This window comes from Fukomys damarensis, unplaced genomic scaffold, assembly GCF_012274545.1.
Source record: "Fukomys damarensis isolate Sample0158 unplaced genomic scaffold, DMR_v1.0_HiC HiC_scaffold_17, whole genome shotgun sequence".
Lineage (NCBI taxonomy): Eukaryota > Metazoa > Chordata > Mammalia > Rodentia > Bathyergidae > Fukomys > Fukomys damarensis.
Genome location: NW_022900929.1, coordinates 16,912,829 through 16,930,544, shown reverse-complemented (window position 1 = coordinate 16,930,544; position 17,716 = coordinate 16,912,829). Strand labels below are relative to the sequence as shown.

The 17,716-nt window shown below is 52.2% G+C and overlaps 1 protein-coding gene across 2 annotated transcripts in view; it reads left to right on the top strand.

Moving 5' to 3' along the window:
• Myl10 (myosin light chain 10) overlaps positions 1-17,716 on the top strand; it is a 29,507-nt gene continuing 11,791 nt past the window's right edge. Inside the window, exon 1 of one of the 2 annotated variants that reach the window (XM_033764870.1) lies at positions 1-147. The gene's annotated coding sequence lies outside the window, so the exon portion shown is untranslated. Of the gene's footprint in view, positions 148-6,784; positions 6,953-17,716 lie in introns of those variants that run through there. The other variant, XM_033764869.1, reaches the window with a different exon arrangement.

Here is a 17,716-nt window from a genome sequence, read left to right as displayed (position 1 = left end):
GTTCCTCGGCAGCCACCTGGGAGGTGGCAGCTTCGGCTGCGGATCACTTCCTGGCCCGGACCTCTAAATTATCTCGTGGAAGGCTCTGCAGCGGTTACAAGAACCCGCACCACCACCCCAGAAAGAAGCGCTGCTCTCCATCACCGGGTTTGAATAATAACCGACTTGGGCTTTCCCGGCTGCTGTCTGCCGTCCTGGGACCTTTCCTTGGGGGTGGCTGTTAAAATCCTCCTTTTCCAGATGGGGAATCTGAGGTTCCGAGAGGTTAAGGAATTTCTTGAGGCCACATTTGCCAAGTAAGAGAGCCTGGGTTGCACACAGCTTGGCCAAGGGCGCGTTGCAGTCTGCTTACCTGTGCCCAGCCTGGCTCCTCCCTTAGCATCGCAGGAGGTTGGTGGTGGATTCCCCATCAGCTTCCCTATCAGCTGTGTGCAGTGGTTTGAATTTCTGGGGGCTTGGGTGTGGGAGCACTGGATGGATGGGATTGAATTTCAGTTCCACTGCTGGGGTTGGAATATGGTTTGACCCTCCAAAATTTAGACTGAAATTTGACCTTTGGTGGCAAAGTCAGGGGTGGATCCCTTAAGAGCTGACTAATCCTTCAGCCGGACGAACCCCTTTCTCGCAGGCCAGGGTGGTTATCTTGGGAGTGGGTGACGTCTCATGACAGCGAGTTGTTACAAAGCCAGGCTTCCCCTCCTGTTTTGTCTCTTCTTCCCCTTTTACACCCTCCACTTTATGATGTAGCGTGGGGCCCACACTGGAAGCTGAGGAGATGCTGATACCATGTTCTTGCACTTCCTGACCTACAGAACCTGTGTTCCTTATAAATCATGCTACCTCTGGCGCTTTATTCACGGAATTTGGTCAAAGATTAGGGAAACGGATACATACATTCCTGGATGCTCTGAGGTGGTTCAGATGGAAACTAAATTGAAGAATGAGGGGCTGGGCACACACTTCCATGCCGTAGGTATAAGATAGAGACTGACAAGGGCAGGGATTTACTCAAGGTCATAGAGATGATGAGAGTCCAGCCATCTGGTCAACCTCTTCTCCTCCTCCATAATCCTTCCTTCTTCCCTCTCTTTCTCCTTCCATCCCTCTTTTCCTCTCTTTTTCTTTCTTCTTTTACTTTTTGGCAGTACTAGGAATTGAACCCAGGCCCTTTGCACTGAGCTACATCCCTGGCTCTTTTTATTTTTTATTTTGAGACAGAGTCTCATTAATTTGCTAACTTGCCTAAGCTGAGCTGGAACTTGGGTTCCTCCTGCCTCAGCCTCCCAGAATGCTGGGATTACAGCTGTGTATTACCCTGCCTGGGCAGACTCCCCACCCCCAGACCCAGTACTGGGGATCGAACTCAGGACCTGTGCTTTCAAGGGAGGTGTGGTGCAACTGAGGTAAATTTTCAGCCCTTGATGCCTCTTTCTTATAGAAAAAAACACAAGTCAGGGGAGAATGTTGCTCAGGATCGGGGGTGGAGATGGAGTGCTGTACCTTCTGGTTCCGGCTTGAGAGCCCTCCAGTGAGCTGAATTCCTCGAGGCTGTGCGTGAGGACCACTCCTCACTTTTACTAGCTTGCTAGTCATGGCTGGAGGGGGTGGAGATGAACACAAGGTATTTGCTATTTGCAACATCAGCGACTTTTCACTGTTTCCTTCTGCTTTTTTAACTGGAAGATCATTCCCTTTGGAAACAAGGTCTTGTGTTCCTGGGAGTTGGTGACTCTAGGTAATCTGAGGGTAGGGAAAGCCTGAGTCATCAATGAGACAGAGGATGATTGTGAAACAAATGAATGACGGTGTTCCTGAGGGCACCCAGCTCAGTCCTGAGTTCAAGGGAGCAGTCAGACAGCCCGGCCCTAGTTGCCACTGAGAGCCACCCAAGGCCAAGAAGAAGCTCACTGCTGGCACCCAGCTCACTGGGAACCACTATTCTAGGAGAAGCCACTGCAGTGGAAGGAGTTGGACTCCTCTGATGCCACCATTATGCTAGTACTTTCGCTGTTGCTATAATAAAATACCTGAGGCTGACTAATTTTATAAATATAAGAGGTTTTTATATCTCATAATTCTGGAGGCTAAACATTCAAACTGCTTGGTGCTGGCCTCAGCAAGGGCCCTTGGCTGTATCACATCATGGTGGATGATATCATGACAGCAGGAGTATGAGCAAGAGATCACATGGTTAGACAGGAAGCCAGAGCAAAGCAGGGACTCTTCATATCAATTTGCTCTCACCAGAACTAGCTCAAGGTCCCACTAGAGCTTCCTTATTCCTTCTGAGGCCATGCCCCCAATGACTGAAGGACCTCTCCCTATAGGCTCTGCCTCTGAAAGACCTGTCACCTCTTACATCACCACACTGGGGACCAGGCCCTCCCACACGAAGCATAGCAGCCTCATTGTGAGGATGCCTGTGCCGCCTACTTAGCCTAGAGAGGAGGAAGACCCAGCCAGGCCTGGCTATTCTAGCTGAGGTATCTGGCACAGTGAAGAAGCTGTCCTGGACTTTGGCCGTTCTGAGCCCCTAGGTGATGACAGCCACTGTGGTCTCCTAATTGCAGCAACACAAATGACTCCAGCCCAGAACCACCTGCCAGGCTGAACCCAACCAGTCACATAGAACCACGAGAGAGGAAATAAGACAATTTGTAAAGCCAGGCTGTTCTGGGGCTGCTTGTTATGCAGCAGTGGACAATCAACTTGTATATCTTGTGCTGCTGGTATCAGCTAGGAGAACCAGGACACCAGGTTGATGTGTGCCTTCAGTATCAGCTTTCTCACAGACAGAACAGAGAGCAGGCTGCCCTCAGGGCCCAGAGAGTCCATGTGTCCTCTAAAATTGCCTCTCCATACTGGCTAAGAAGCTGATCCTGAGAACAGGTCCCCAAGTGGGGACAGCCTGCCCACTTCCAGGCACCCCCATCCTGGCCTAGATTCTGTCTCCCAAAAAGTGAGGTCAGGAGGCCGCAGAGCACTGCCAAGCCCCAATGTGGCCGGAGGAGGTTACCTTTAAGCTCAGGGAAAATAGTGAGTGGCCATAGCCAGCTAAGCACAGGAGTTAAGAGGGTCTCGGGACCCAGGGAAAGCCTGGACATGGCCACAGCTGTACACTGGTGAGCAGGGACTTGTCTCCTCCAACAGGGTTGAGGCCAGCTTCTGGTGTGTCCCATTCAACTTTGTATGTATGTTGGCACATCCTGTAACCTCAACACTGAGGACACTGAGGCAGGAGGACTGCAAGTTTGAGCCCATCCTGGGCAATTTAGCAAGACCCTGTCTCAAAACAAAAAAATAGAAGGGGCTAGGGATATAGCTCAGTGTGCAGGCCCTGAGTTCAATCCCCATTACCAGGGGGTGGAGGCAGCCCTGGCACATGACTCAGACCAACCTGCTCCCTCAGAGGGATCCTCAGGGAAGCATGTCCCCTTAGGGCCCCTCACTGCCAGGCCTGGGTGACCCATCCAGCCTGCAACTGACCAGAGCAGGGTGTGGCACAGCAGTGGGGCCTGCCCACAGCTCCCTGAAGGCTTTCAATACCTTTGCCGGAAGAATCATTTTCTAAACCCCTTTTGCATAAATAATTTAGTATAAAAACACAGACTTGTCAGCCAGAAGGCTGAGGCAGGATGATTATAAAGTTTGAGGACATCTGAGGCTACAAAGGGAGTTCAAGGCTAGCTTGGACTACATAGTGTGAACTTGTTTCAGAAAACATCCGGAAAAACCGCACATACTTTGAGGGGCCATGTATCATACGTTACTGTGATGGCTACTGTGTTTGGGGTGATGATTACAGAAGTGCCCTGGAACTTCATATCTACTTAGGAAGGAAAATGAGTATGGTGAGCAGAGTAATGCCCCTGCCCTAGCAAAAAGAAACCCATGCCTCAATCCCCGGGACCTGGGGATCTGTTACTTGAGATGTTCGGGAGAGCAGGGACTCAGTTGGGGGTTCAGGGTGCAGCACAGTGAGTGGTGGAGGACTGGGCCCACACGGACACCACCCACCTCTGTGGCATGGGCAGGTGACCGTGTTTCCAGGTCTGGCGTCTGCAGGATGGGGACGTTCCCATCAACCTGAGGTGCACAGGGCCCTGTGGCCACTTACTGCCGCAGGGGCTAAGGTTCTCTGGGGCTTGAGATGATGCCTGTGTTCTCCAGTGCAGAAGGGCAGGGGCCAGGAGCATGATTCGTGCTTGGGGAGCAGCTGGGGTATGAGGGTCTGGGATCCCTCTGAGGGCTGGAAGTCCCATAAGGAAGGTGGGGTCTGGAAGTCAGAGCCCCTGGATAGAGGTGGGTATGCTGGCAGGTCAATGGTGACATGCTTGGGGTCAGTACCTGGAGGGCTGGGCAGGACAAGGCCTCAGTCGGCCCTGGGCACAATGGTCACTGAGAAGGCCTGGCCTTGGTCAAGGCGTCTCTTAGCAAGTGTAATACCAATCACCTCCCCAGCAGCAGGGATGATCCTGCAGGATATAGAGGGTTCAGGCCAAGAGGCAGAGTTCCCCCCGGTGGGTGACCAGGGAAGGGCGAGACCCAGCCACGCTGACTCCTGTGGCCACTCTTTGGCTTCCATGACATCTAGCCTCTTATTTATTTATTTAAACACAATTTTTTTTTTCTTTTGGTACTGGGGGTTAAATCCAGGTCCTCTGCATTGAGCTACATCCCCAGCCCCTTTCTATTTTTTATTTTGAGACAAGGTATCACTAAGTCACTAAGTTGCCCAAACTGTGCTCCAACTCATGATCTTCCTGCCTCAGCCTCTCAGAGGGGAGGGATTACAGACTTGTGCCAATGCACAGGCTGGCTCTGTTGCTTTTCTTGTGTGGCAGCACATCATGATGGGAAGCATGTGAGGCAAAGGTGCTCACCTCAGGGAAGCCAGGAAGCAAAGAGAGAAATAAAAAGCACAGGGTGTGTGTGGAGGGGTCCCAATATCCTCTTTGAGGCCATGCCCCTAATGGCCTAACTTACTCCCGCTAGGTTCCACCTCCTAAAGGAGAAAACCTTCAATGAATGGGTCTTGTGGGGGATTTCAGCAGGGTCATGCAGGGGATATCTGGTTCTTCATGAGGAAAGGTGGGAACGGAGAGTCAAGTTAAATATTTCCATGGAAACCACACCTATGCACGTAATGCTCTGGGCCTGTCAGACCTGTGTCACAAAACCTTGTTTCACCAAAAGCCTCCACGAGGGAACTTGCCTGTGGTTCTGAGCCCTTTCTCATCTGAGAAGGGGTGGCCTGGCTCCTGGGGATAAAGAGCTTCTTTCTAAACAGATAAACCGGGATGGCCCCAAAATTGACATAGCTCATTAGTGGGAAAGACAAATTGGTCTGGTTGAATTTGGTATTTTTCCCCAGATGGCATTCATTTCAGGAGACAGTCTGCACGTCATTGCTGTCTCTCATTTGCTGAGACAGATTTCCCACAAACAAGAGTGTGTTTCCATCCGGAGCAGCTCTCTGTCTTGGCCTTGTTTTGGTCCCTCTTTCGCATCACCCCTCTCCTTTGCTTTTTTTTCTTCATCCTTTTTGTCTCAGATTTTCAGGGCCAGAGGAAAGCCTCATCTCACATCTCGATTCTGCAAAGCCCATCCCTGGTGAGTGGATTTGCAGCCCTTGCTTACATACCTCCCCTGGCGGGGAGCTCACTCCTCTAAGCTGGCTTTGTTATTTGGATCCTCGTCTAATTCCCCCAGCTTCTTGGGGTCCCAGACTGCATTCTGTCTGCTCCTTCTTCCTTCAGACAAACACTGATCCTCCCCCTACTTCATCCCCAAGTCCTCTTCCTCCAGGAAAACTGTTTTAGCTTCTCTGTTCATTCCTCACACCACACTGCTGCTAATCACTGGAGCCAGGTCCACCGGGTCCTGTGTACATTCCAGTGTATTTGCCACCACTTGAGAGGGCTCAAATCAGAGGCAGGTGGGACCCGTATGACCTGGAAGTGTCATCAGACTCCTGAAGCCAAGGGTGCAGGCCCAGCTTGGCAGGAGAAACTGATCTTTGGATTTTGTGGATCTATATTAGTCTATTTTCTGTTGTAACAAAATACCAGAGGCGACAGAGAGAGAGAGAGATTGATTTTCTGCTGGGCACGGTCTTGCATACCTGTAATTCCAGCCACTCAGGAGGCTTAGGCAGGAGCATCACTAGTTCCAGCCCAGCCTGAGCAATTTAGTGAGATTCCATCTCAAAATAAAAAATAATAAAAGGGAGGGGTGTAGCTCAGTGGCCAAGTACTTGCCCAGCACGTGTAAACCCCCGGGTTCAAGCCACAGTATGAAAGAAAGAAAGGGGGCAGGGGAAGAGAGGAAGGAAGGAAAGAAAGGGAAGTTTAGTGTGCTCACAGTTTGGGAATCCAAGTCAGGCTGCCCGTGGGTTCAGCCCCTTGTGGCTGCATAGCAGTGTGGTGGCGGGTGGCATCGTGGTGGGACTGCACACTGCAGAGAGAAAGCAGTCACGTGGAGAGACAGAAGCCAGAGAGACTCACTCTATAACAACCCACTCTTGGGGGATCCGACTGAAGTCTGGGACAGCAACATTACTCCCTTCTGAATGTTACACTGGCACCTGGTGGCCAGACTGCCTTGTGCAAGGTCCCACTTCTCAAAGGTTCCCCCGACCCTCACGGCCACACTGGGACTAAGCTTCCGGGACATAGACCGGAGCTGGGGGACTCGCTTAAACCCTGTTCAAATCATGGCACTACTCCTGGAGGCCCAATTCTCCTCCCTGTCTTTCTTCCCTCAGCAAGGACATCAGCCTGCCAATCACAAGTCTCCTCCACTCTGGGCCTCCGAGGCTGGTGAGTCCTCGGACCCATAGCCCAGCTGGAGCTGGTGACAGCCTCACCGCACGCTCGGCCTCTTCCCCCAGCTCTTATGTCACAGCTTTGTCATCAGCCAGAGCTTGGCTCCCGACAGAAAAATATTTTAGGTAAAACTATGAAATAATGGAATATGAAATGCACTTAGTTAAAAAAAGAAGATGGCACAGAGGGACTGGGGTCATGCAAAGGGGCAGAGGTGGTGGCCTGCCCCTGTCCCTGCCCTGTCTCCTGGGGTTTCTCTCCTGTCTCGGGAGCGAACACATGTCCCTCGGGCCAGCATTCTGTGTGGCAGGCAATAGAAACCAGCTTTAAACAATTAAGTAGAAGCACGTTGAGATATCCCCAAGATCAGCGTGAACCTGGAGTGCTTCTGGGGTGCACCCAGAAGCACCACCCCAACTCCAGCATCAGCTTGACAAGGACCCCAGCTGTGCAGAACCCAGATGTAGCGGCTTGTGACACAAGTGTCCTCAGTGCTGGGCGCTGCCCTGTGGTCCCTGCTGCTTCCAGAAGCTGAGAGTGGCCGCCCAGCAGCCACCAGCCCCACCAGCTCGAATGGAGTTGGTCAGCACCTCCTTCTCCATGCCATGAGCTTTGTTTCATGTTCAGCATGATCAGGGCGCATTGGCTGAGCCAGGGCAGGATCCAGGCCCTGCCTGCAGGAAGGCTGGGAAAGTGCATTTGCCGTTTCACTTTCTGTGGACCGAGGAGGATCCCTAAAGAGTAAAGGGGCCCAGAGGCTGACTGACTCCTAAGAATGACAGATATTGACTATGTTGACATTTTGTGATTTATTGGTTGGGTTTTGCTGTTGTTGTTGTTTTTGGTATTAAGAAATGAACTCAAGAAGTGCTCTACCATGAGCTCCACACCCAACCCCACCCCCTTTTTTAAAAAAAAATTTTGACACAGCATCTTGCTAAGTTACCCAAGTGAGCCTTGAACTTGCAACCCTCCTGCCTCATTCTCCTTGGGAGCTGGGACTACAGAGGTTAGCCGCTCGGCCTAGCTATCGCTTTTTGATAATTTCCGAGGACTTCTGGGCCCGAGAAATAAAGATTTAACTTAACTTCTCTCCCGTCCCTGTCCTGCCTTCCAACATAGTCAGTCCACCATTTTATTGGGTCCATATGGTCTTCAAAGTGTCAATAGCTTTGATTATCGAGAGCCTGCAGCTGGAGGGCAGACGCGGAGGCTCCTTCTCCTACCTGTTCTCTTTTCCTCATCCTTCCCTCCCGGCATCTGTCATTTGCACTCCTTCACTGCGGTGGTTGAAAGATTTTACGTTCCCTAACCTTCATTAAGTCTTCTTTCTTCGCTCTGTCTGGGGGGCCGATTATGGAAGCTGGAAATAAATAAGTGCTTGCAATGGCGGAACTCACTGCGAAGCTCATGGTGATCTAGGCACGCTGTTTTCTTTAGAGTCCAGACTTTATTTTTTCTGGCACTTTCTAAAAGCTGTTCTTTTGCTTACATTTATTGTGTGCTAAGTTCCTGGTGATGTTTCAGGGATGCTACCAAATCTGGGGTACACAGTTCTCCCAGGACTGCTTCTCATGGGTATCAGCTACTCCCCATCCTCCTTGCTTAACTGGACCCCGTCATCTGGGACGTCCACGTGCAACTCCTCTGGGGTGGGGCCACAGTTGCCTGCATCTTATTTCTTCTTCCTGAGTTTATTTGCTGTTTTCTTCCTCGGGGAGGAATGGGTAGGTGATAGACCTGCCAAGACTTTACCTATCTCAACCATTTGGTTCTCAGGGTTTCTTGCTAGTCTGGTTAGGTATAAAACACTAGGTTAAGAATAATCATCCCTCAGAACATGGAAGGCACCCAGCTTACCATTTCCATGGCTTCTCTGCCCCTCTTCGATGATAGCTGTGTTCCTTACTGTGGTCTGACTCCAAGGATCTGCACCATAAGCCCTGCTAACCTCCCAGCCCAGGTCTTCATTCTCTGTATACTTTACTTTCAGACCCACCCAACTGGGTGCCCTTGCAGAACCCATGGGGGTTCATCCTTCAACTGAGAATTCTCTTTCTTCTCTTTTGCTTATTTAAACTCTGCTAGTCCTTAAGTCCTCTGAAAGACATTGCTTCCTGCAGGAAGGGTCCCCCATCCCATGCTATGGGGCTGCCCCTCCTTTGTGCCCACAGCATGTGGTCCTTGGCACGTAACGGCCTGTGCTCTGTGGATGGGCCTGTTCTGGGCAGTGCCTAGAATGTTTCAGATGCTCATGGGTGAACGCACAGAGTTGCTGAGTTGTGGCTGCAGGGTCTGGGAGTTGGGTAGGGTATAAGGAATCACAGGAAGAGATAGGCAGCGTGGTTGGCTGACGTGCTGGGAGTGCCGTGGGTGGGGACAGAAATCCTAAAGTGTCCCCTTGTTCCTGTTGGTCTGAAGACCATCAACTCTTTCATCCCCTTCTTCCTAGAACCCACTTCCCTCTCCCCCCATAGCTCCACGTAAGGTCTGACCTGCCACAGTGCCAGGCTAGGTCTGGAGGCAACAGGAGGGGTTTGAGGAAGGGGTGGGCTGGCTTCGATCCCACTTTACAGTTGGGATTGGCCATTCCCTGGCTGAGACAGTGTCGGACAGGGCACTTTGGGGGTTAGCAGCTTCAGGTGGCTACAGCAGCTTGGCAGGGGCGAGGGTGTTCAGCCCCTTAGGGCAGGTGGGGAGGCTGCAGGGGGTGCCCTCAGAGGATCTTTGAAGTCCCTTCCCTTCCTATGGGGTGCATTTCACCTTGGTAGACACCTTTTACAACCATGATCATTGAGTTAAGGAGTGATCTGTACACAGTTAAATGAGCCCAGTTCAATGCTCAGTGAAATAGTTTGGGCCAACACATACCACAGTGACCAGTGCCACAGTCAAGACCTAGAGTCCTTACTTCACCCAGAAAATTCCCTCGGACCCCTTTGCAGTCACCCCCCCACACACACCCTGATGACCAGTGTGGTCTGATTTCTCTCTACCAGGACCAACTTTGCTGTTTGGGGGTGGTGTTTGTTTGTGACATTCCTACCTTCTTCATTATCTTTTAAATTTTGGAGACAGTCTTGCGAAGTCGCTGAGTTGCCCAGGCTAGGCTCAGACTTGCAATCCTCCTGCCTCAGCCTCCCAGAATGCTGGGATTCTAGGTGTGCACCACCAAGCCAGGCTGTTTTGTAACTTTATCCACTGTTTGGTTTATCTTTTAAACACATCAGTGTGCTCATGTCCTCTGGTCACCCAGAAGAAATGGGTGAAATTTACACAAAGAAATGTGCACCTGTATGTTCTTAGCAGCACGATTCATAACAGCCCTGAACCGGAAACAACTTATACGTCCACGGTGAAGGAGCGGTCTGTGATTCGACCACAAAGAGAATGAATTGTGGATGAGCCCCAAGAACATCATGGAGTCAGGTCCAACGGCGTGTGCCTGTAACCCCAGCACTCTGGGAGGTGGACACAAGGTTGGAGGCCTCCCCCTGGGCAACTTAGTGATTTAGCAAGATCCTGTCTCAGAATAAAGAACACAAGAAAGGGCTGGGGATGTAGCTCGGTACAAAGGCCTTGGGTTCAATCCCAGTGTTCCTTTCCCCCAAAATGCTCAGAGAAACAAGCCAGGCACCAAGCCAGTGTATGGTCCCATTGTATGGGCAGATTGGTAGAGACAGGAGGTCATTTTTCTTTCTTCAGGAGCTGGGGAGGGAGGAGGAAGAGTAACATTTAATGGGGATGGGGTTTCTTTTTGAGGTGCTGAAAATGTTCTAAAATGGAAAGCGGTGATGTTGGCACAGCTCTGAGTATTATACTAAAGCTATTGAATTTTACCCCTTAAATGGATGAATTGTATGGTATGTGCATCATATCTCAATAAAGCTGTTGCAGAAAGAAAGAAAGTAAAAAAAAAGCCAGGGATTTAGCTCAGTGGTACTGTGCCTGCCTCACAAGCTCAAGGTCCTGAGTTTGATTCCAAAAAAAAAAAAAAAAGGTTAGGAGCTCCTGGACCCCTGGACCCTTGGATATTACAGGCTGTTCCTTTGCTCTTGTAAAGGTGCCAAGAAACCCTAACCCTAAGTGTGAGCGCTGGGGTAAGGAGCTCCGGCCAGGAGCCTTGACTTGCTGTGTGTGCTTGGGGAGCCCACACCCTCTCTGAGCCCCTGGCTCCTGCAGGAGCCCTGAGAAGCAATGTGGGAGTGGACAGAGCTCTCAGAGTGGTCCTTGTGGCAGGACTTCTGTCTGAGACCTTCAGCTGGACCTGTTCCAGGGGCCGCTCCGCGATGCTCTATCTTGGAGCATCGTCAGGGGCCTGGGGTGCCTGTCCCAAGCCTGCAGAGTGTAAGAGGAAATTACCCACGCAGAGCCCTGGGTTGCTGGCAGGCGGATCCCATCCCAAGTGATTTAGCCATCTTTTTTTAGCTGATGTTTTCCTAACAACCTACAGGGAGCTTTAGTCTCCTCCTCCCCTAATCCTCTGCTTTGCACAAACATGAAATTAATCTTCTAAATACCCAAGCTGGTTCCAGGGAGGAGTGAGCAGGGAGGGAGGGTGGTGAGGACGGAGGGGAGGCCCAGGCCCCTCCTCTGAGGTCTCTGCCATGTCTGCTCGGAGCGGGGTGACGCTACAGTGCCATCCCCTGTTAATTCTTGCCCTGTAGAACTCAGGCTGGACACCCACCCGTCACCTGCAATGGGATCCACGGGGGTGTCCTGGATGCACCGCCCCTGAGTCCTTATGAACTGTGTCTCCCCCACAGTGGCTTCGCCCCATCGGGGTCCCACCAATGTACCCACTCCCCAGGGATCCACTGTCCCACCTCTGTCACCTGTCCCTATGTGGCTTCCTCAGTCGTGTCTGGGTCACCAGCTCTAGTCTGGCTCTGAGGTCTGTGAGTGCCCCTGGATTTCTCTGTCCCATCCTGGGAGGTTACAGAATGTAGGAGGTGGGGCTCAGTCAAAGGGAGTTGGTCGTGGGTCCTGAGGGGTGTCACACACCCCTTCCTGGCCACCCCAAGGTGAGCAGCTTCCCTCCACCATGCCCTTCTGCCATGATGCTCCTGCATAGCGACTTGGAGACCTCTGAAACCAGGAGCCCAGTTCAACCTTCTTCCTTTTGCTGACCTCCTCAGGCATTTTGTCTCAGCCATGGAAAGTTAACACAAAGCTCCAGATTTGCCTCACCCTGTGTTCCAGTCCTACAGTATGTTCCACCCCCTACTCCCCACTGGATCAATGTCTCCAAAGACCATTCCAGGGAAAAGCTGTGTCTAAGATCACCCCTCTCCCTTCCACCCCACCCCCATCCTTCCATCTCTGTCTGGAAAACTTCTACTCATACCTCAAAGCCTCAGCTTCAGTGTCAGCTCTTTTCATACATCCTTGGCTCCACCCTCTCCATCACCCCCATCAAGACCAATGACTCCTCCCCAGCTCTGCTGGGTCCCTTGGGCTTTGGCATGTCCTAGTCTTCTCACACCTAATGACAGTGGCCTTTTTCCTCTTGTCTCCCTCCCAGGCAGCAGGGACTAGGTCCCATCTTTTCTGTACCTCGGCATGGCCCAGCACAGGACAGGAGAAGAGGCTAAGGACCAGAGTCAGCCAGCTACATGGTCAGCTTGTCACTGAAGGGTGATAGGTCTGAGCCCACCCCTGGGGACAGGAGCCCTGCAGCTGACTGACGTGTCCCAGAGGGGTCACCGAGGGTGTGTGCTGTGCCTCCCTTCCTATGGGCAGGCAGGCTCTGAGAAGTAGTCACGAAGGAAAGACCTGTGAGTCCCTGCCTCGGCCGGAGGCACAGCCTGAAGCTGACCCCTTCTCCCCCATCCTCAACTCCATTGTCACCCTCCTTCTTCTATTTTTCCTTTTTGTTGCCCTGGGGATTGAACTAGGGCCTTCACACTGTGCTACATCCTCAGCCATATTTTCACTTTTTATTCTGAGATGAGTTTCCCAGGCTGGATTCAAACTTGTGATCCTCCTGCCTCAGCCTCCCAGCGTGCTGGAGTTACAGGTATGGGCAGCCATGGCCAGATTAGCCCTACTTTTTGGAATTTGGAGTTTGTAGGATGTCCGAAAATCCACAATTGCTTTGAGGATCTGGGCCCAGCATGTGGTTGCAGCCTGTGTGCTCTGCAGGGCGAGCTGGGCCGGCCTGGGCAAGGCCCCGGGTAGTGCAGAGTGTGCTCTGCCCGACAACATGTGAGGGGCCTGAGTGACAGCAGGGATCTGGGTGCCTGGAGCAGGGGAGGGACTCAGCCTGACCTGGGTCTCAACCCAGTTTTGCTCACTCTCTGTGGGCTCTGGACAAATCCCTTCCTTCCTTCCTTCCTTCCCAAGATCTCCGTCTCATCATGCCTGAAACCAAAGAAGCCAAGTATAGCCAGGGCCTTGCTAATGAGCCCGTGGTATGGCTGTGCAGTCCCTTCACATGTGCACATCCGGGTGCCAGGGGCGGGGGCTCAGGCCTCAGGCTGTGGGTGCCTCCATTTCTCTGGCTGGAACAGGGCCTCTTCCCCGCCGACCCCCACCAAGCATGAGGAGGGAAGGGGATTCTCCCTGGTGCCCAGCCCCGTTCAGGGAGGTCAGCAGGAGCTGAGGGAGGCCGGTGCAGGCTCAAGCGGTAGAGGGTAGGAGTAGAGGTGCATTTGGACCCCAGAGGGTTCTCAGGGTGTGGCTTGGCCTGTTGTGGTTGCTTCTGCCAAACTCTGCCTGGCATGAGAGGCCAGGGCTAGGAGAAGATGGGGGCGCACAGTTGTTAAGTACAGACTCCAAGGCAGATAACTCCCCGCCATCCGGGCTCCTGCCTGTCCTGGGCTGTGAGGACTCAGCTGCTACCTGCTGTGCTTCCACTCTCCTCTGTCCACTGGAGCAATAGCAGCCCCACATCAGGGCTGCCCAGGGGCGGCGTGATGGCCATTAGCTCTGTGGCTCCGCTCCTGTGCTCCTGGTGTCTGGGCCTCATGAGCTCTGGTGACGTGAGCACCACTGAGCTTTGAGTCACTGCAGAGGGGAGCTGAGCTGGGTCCTGCGGATCTCATATCCTGAGGGGCCAGAGCCCCTCTCTGATAGAGCCACACGGTGGGAGTAGATGAATCAGGGGCACGTGTGGGATTCTATCAGAATAAACAGGTTTTGTGTGCGTTTCACAATCTTAGCATCTTTAATTTGTTGTACAACAAATTGAAGAGGATTTAGCATGTATTTAATTAATTTGACGAAAATAGTTCAACAACTGTAAACAAGGCTGAGGAAAAGCACTGCTTACCGGAGCCTGGGGCTCAACCAGGGTGGTGGTCCGAGCTGTGCTGCCACATTGAGGTGACTTGCAGGATGGGGGGGGGGCTGAGCCCTGGCCAGGAGGTGGGAAGTCTGGGCAGGGCTTGGTCACAGCTCAGCAAGAGGCTTAGATTCCTCCGGAGGATACAGGAGGGGATGGGAGCCCTGCTTTCTACTCAGGCCCTGGCAAGGATTCCCAGAGGCCAAGGTGACAGGTGTGACAAGAGGCCACTGTGACTGCTCCTAGAATCCACCCAACTCCTATTTGTCCTCCAAGGTGGCATACACACATCACTTCCTCCAAGAAGTTTCTAGTGATTGTGTTTGGCTGTAAGTAACAGAAGCAGCCCAAACTTTGGCTTAAATAGACAGGGGCTTAGCATGTATGTTAGTCAGTGTGGACCTAAAGGGGAGAGGTTTAGCTGGGCAGAGGGCTGCAGCCCTGTAATCCCAACACTCTGGGAGGCCGAGACAGAAGGATCACAAGCCCTTTTTATTTTTTTAATTTGTGAGACAAGGTGTCACTAAATTGCCCAGGCTTGGCTTGAACTTGTGATCTGCCCGCTCAGCCTCCTGATGTGTTGGGAATGTGTTGGGATGGGTTGCCCCACCACACCTGACTTATTGTTTTGTTTTTTAATGGCTTTATTGAGCTATATGGACACACAATAAACTGCACGTATCTAAAGTACACAATTTGAACAGTTCAACAGGTGCACACCCACCAAAGCCATCCCCATAATCTAGAATTCAGGATCTAGATTCTAGAGAAGAGGCGCTTCCGTCATCTCCATCTTCCTCCTGTACTTTTGGTTCCTCTCGCCCTGGATCCTGGTCAGGAATTCTGGGCCTCAGCCTTCCTGCTGTGCAGCCCTGGACCTCTGAGCCCTGTTTCCGCAGCTGTGAGGTAGCTTAAGGAGGGAGGCAGGCAGAGGCAGTGGGAGCCTCTGGGCCCTGGCTGGCAGGGGCTCTGGGTCCCTCTGGGGACAGTGGGGTCCAACAGGGTTCCTGCCGGGATCCAGGCTGAGTTGGAGGGAGCTTGTGTACAGGCTGTCCCTGCCTGTTCTCAGCCTGGCCCCTCTTTCCTGCTAAGACCCCTCTCTGGACTCCAGCCCTCCTGGTGTGGACAGAGTCACCTGTCACAGTGTCCGCCCTGGAGGAACTTCCTGTCTTCCTGGGCTCACATCCTTGGCTGCAGGACAGAGTCCCTTGGGCCTGAGTCTGAGTTCCAGGTCTGTCAAAGGCCACTCTCTGAGCCCGGGCTGGGTGGGAGCGCTGGCTGTCAAATATATCTCTAAGCCAGGCAGGATATTACACACCTGTAATCCCAGCACTCTGGGAAGCCGAGGCAGGAGGATCATAAGTTCAAGCCCAGCCTGATCAGCTTAGCAGTTTAGCAAGACCTTGTCTCGAGCTTTGTCTCCCCGCCACCTTTTTTTTTAATATGCAGTGCAGTGTGAGTGTACTGGTTTCAATCCCCAGTAATGAAAAAAAAATCTTCAAATTCCTTGCCACTCCTCCCATGAGAGGCAGGGCCCATCTCTTCTTTCTTTGTCACCAAGTGGGCTTGGGTGGCTGCTTTGACCAGGAGAAGAAGGCAGAGGTGTCACTATTCAACTTCTGAATCCTGCTCACAAAAAGCCATGCAGCATCCACCTTGCTTTTTGGGACATTTGTGAGACAGCCCCGAGCTACCATATGGCAAGTCTGACTTCCCTAAAGCCATGTTGAGGCATCTGCCTTCAGATGACCCCAGCACTGTCCGTTCTCCCAGTGGGAGTTCCAGATTTCGTGACAGCCACCCTCTTGCAGCCATGGGTGGCCCTCTGACCCATGGAACTGTGGAATACACCACTAGGCTTTGGGGTGATTCCTTTTTTGTTGTTTGTCTTGAGAAAGGGTCTCATTATGTAGTTCAGGCTGGCCTTGAACCTAGTATATAGCTCAGGTTGGCCTTATACTTGTGATCCTTTTGCCTCAGCCTCCCAAGAATGGAATCACAGACATATGCCACCATAACTTGCTAGGCTGATTCTTTATAAAATAATATTTACCAAAGCAGCCACTTGGAAGGGATCCAGCAGTAAAGCCACCATTTTCTCTCCAGGACCCTGGGGCTGTGGGAAGATGGACCATGAGTTCGTACAGACCCAGTTCCTATTCTGGTGGGCGTGTTTGCTCTGTGACTTCAGGTATATTATTTCCTTCCCTCGAGGTCTCAATTTCTCTACCAGTGACAGGAACGGGGTGGTTTCACCTTGCAAGTTGCTTGGAAGATTCCTAGTGTTGTGCCTGGACCATGGTGCCGCTTATCAGCAGTGGCTCTGAATCCTGCCTGGTCACTGGCGGGAATCACGACTGCCTGTGACAAGATCTCTGAGCCAACGGACACACCCGTCTTGCAGGCTCCCAGCTGGCACAGTGTCCCGGCCCTTAGGAACAGCCAGGAAGATACACGGCCTGCCCTGTTCAGTCTGTCCGGGCAGCTCAGCTCCTTAGCGTCCTTGTGTGAAGTCTCCCAAATGTCACCGCATTGAAAGACAGCTCCCTGTGGTCCAGGACACAGAGCTGGCTGGGTCCACGGGAAACACCCAAAGCCACAGGTCACCATTGCCAGCCCCTTGCCACCATCTCTGGTTTCCCTTTGGTCACATTTGCAGAAATAGGTTAGGTTCTAGATTAGGGGTGAGGACAGCCCCTTGTCCCCACACCCAGGAGAATGGTGGAGCTCCTGAGAGGCCGGAGCTGCCCCAGGGACAGAGGCTGGTTTTGGCCAGAGCAGCCTCTACTGGCAGCTAATAATTCAGCCAGAACCCAGACTTGGGGCCACTTGGCTTTCTCCTCCCTCCCACCCCAAAGGAAGATGCCTTTTGTATCCTCAATCTGTTAATTACTGTCAGGGAATGACTGAGATTTTGAGGACAATTAGGGAGTGGTCTGTCTTTTCCCTGCTGTCCCCTCCTTTCCAGTCCCCGCCCCTGTCTGGAGCCTTCCTCTAATTTGGAGCCACTTAGAAAAGACAAGGAAACCTTTAAAACCAAGAAGAATGTCTCCCCAAATGCCTCTCATCAGTTTTACAGCTGTGGTCCAGAGGGCTGAGAACCCACCACACCACAGAAACACATGAGAGGCATCCTGTTCAAAGGGCCTGTGGCCATGGTGCCCTGTTGTAAAAATAGCTGTGGGCTCAGTGACTCGGAAGGGATCCAGCTGCCCAGTGGGCCCTGAGTGACCCAAAATCAAAATACAGATTGTGTGCCTGGCCCCTTGTGCTGTGTGACTTCACACCTGTTGGGATTTGTGGGCTCTCTGAAGTGAAGTATACAGAACAAAGACAAGGTGTTCTTCTAGCCCAGTCTGCTGGATGCCAGCCCACAGTGTCCCCTCTGAAAGGCAGTGGCAGTCTCTCTCCCAGTCCCCTCACAGATATCTGTGTAATTCACTGCCGTCTCCAGTGCCCTGTACTTAGTAAGAGCCTAATAAACAGTTAAGGAATGAACAAGCCCAGCGTACATTGTTTGCGTAGGTTACTGAAATGTCCCAAACCCAGGATTCTCAAGCATTAATTCTTAGTCCTCTGGACACCCAGTGCAGGGCCATGGAAG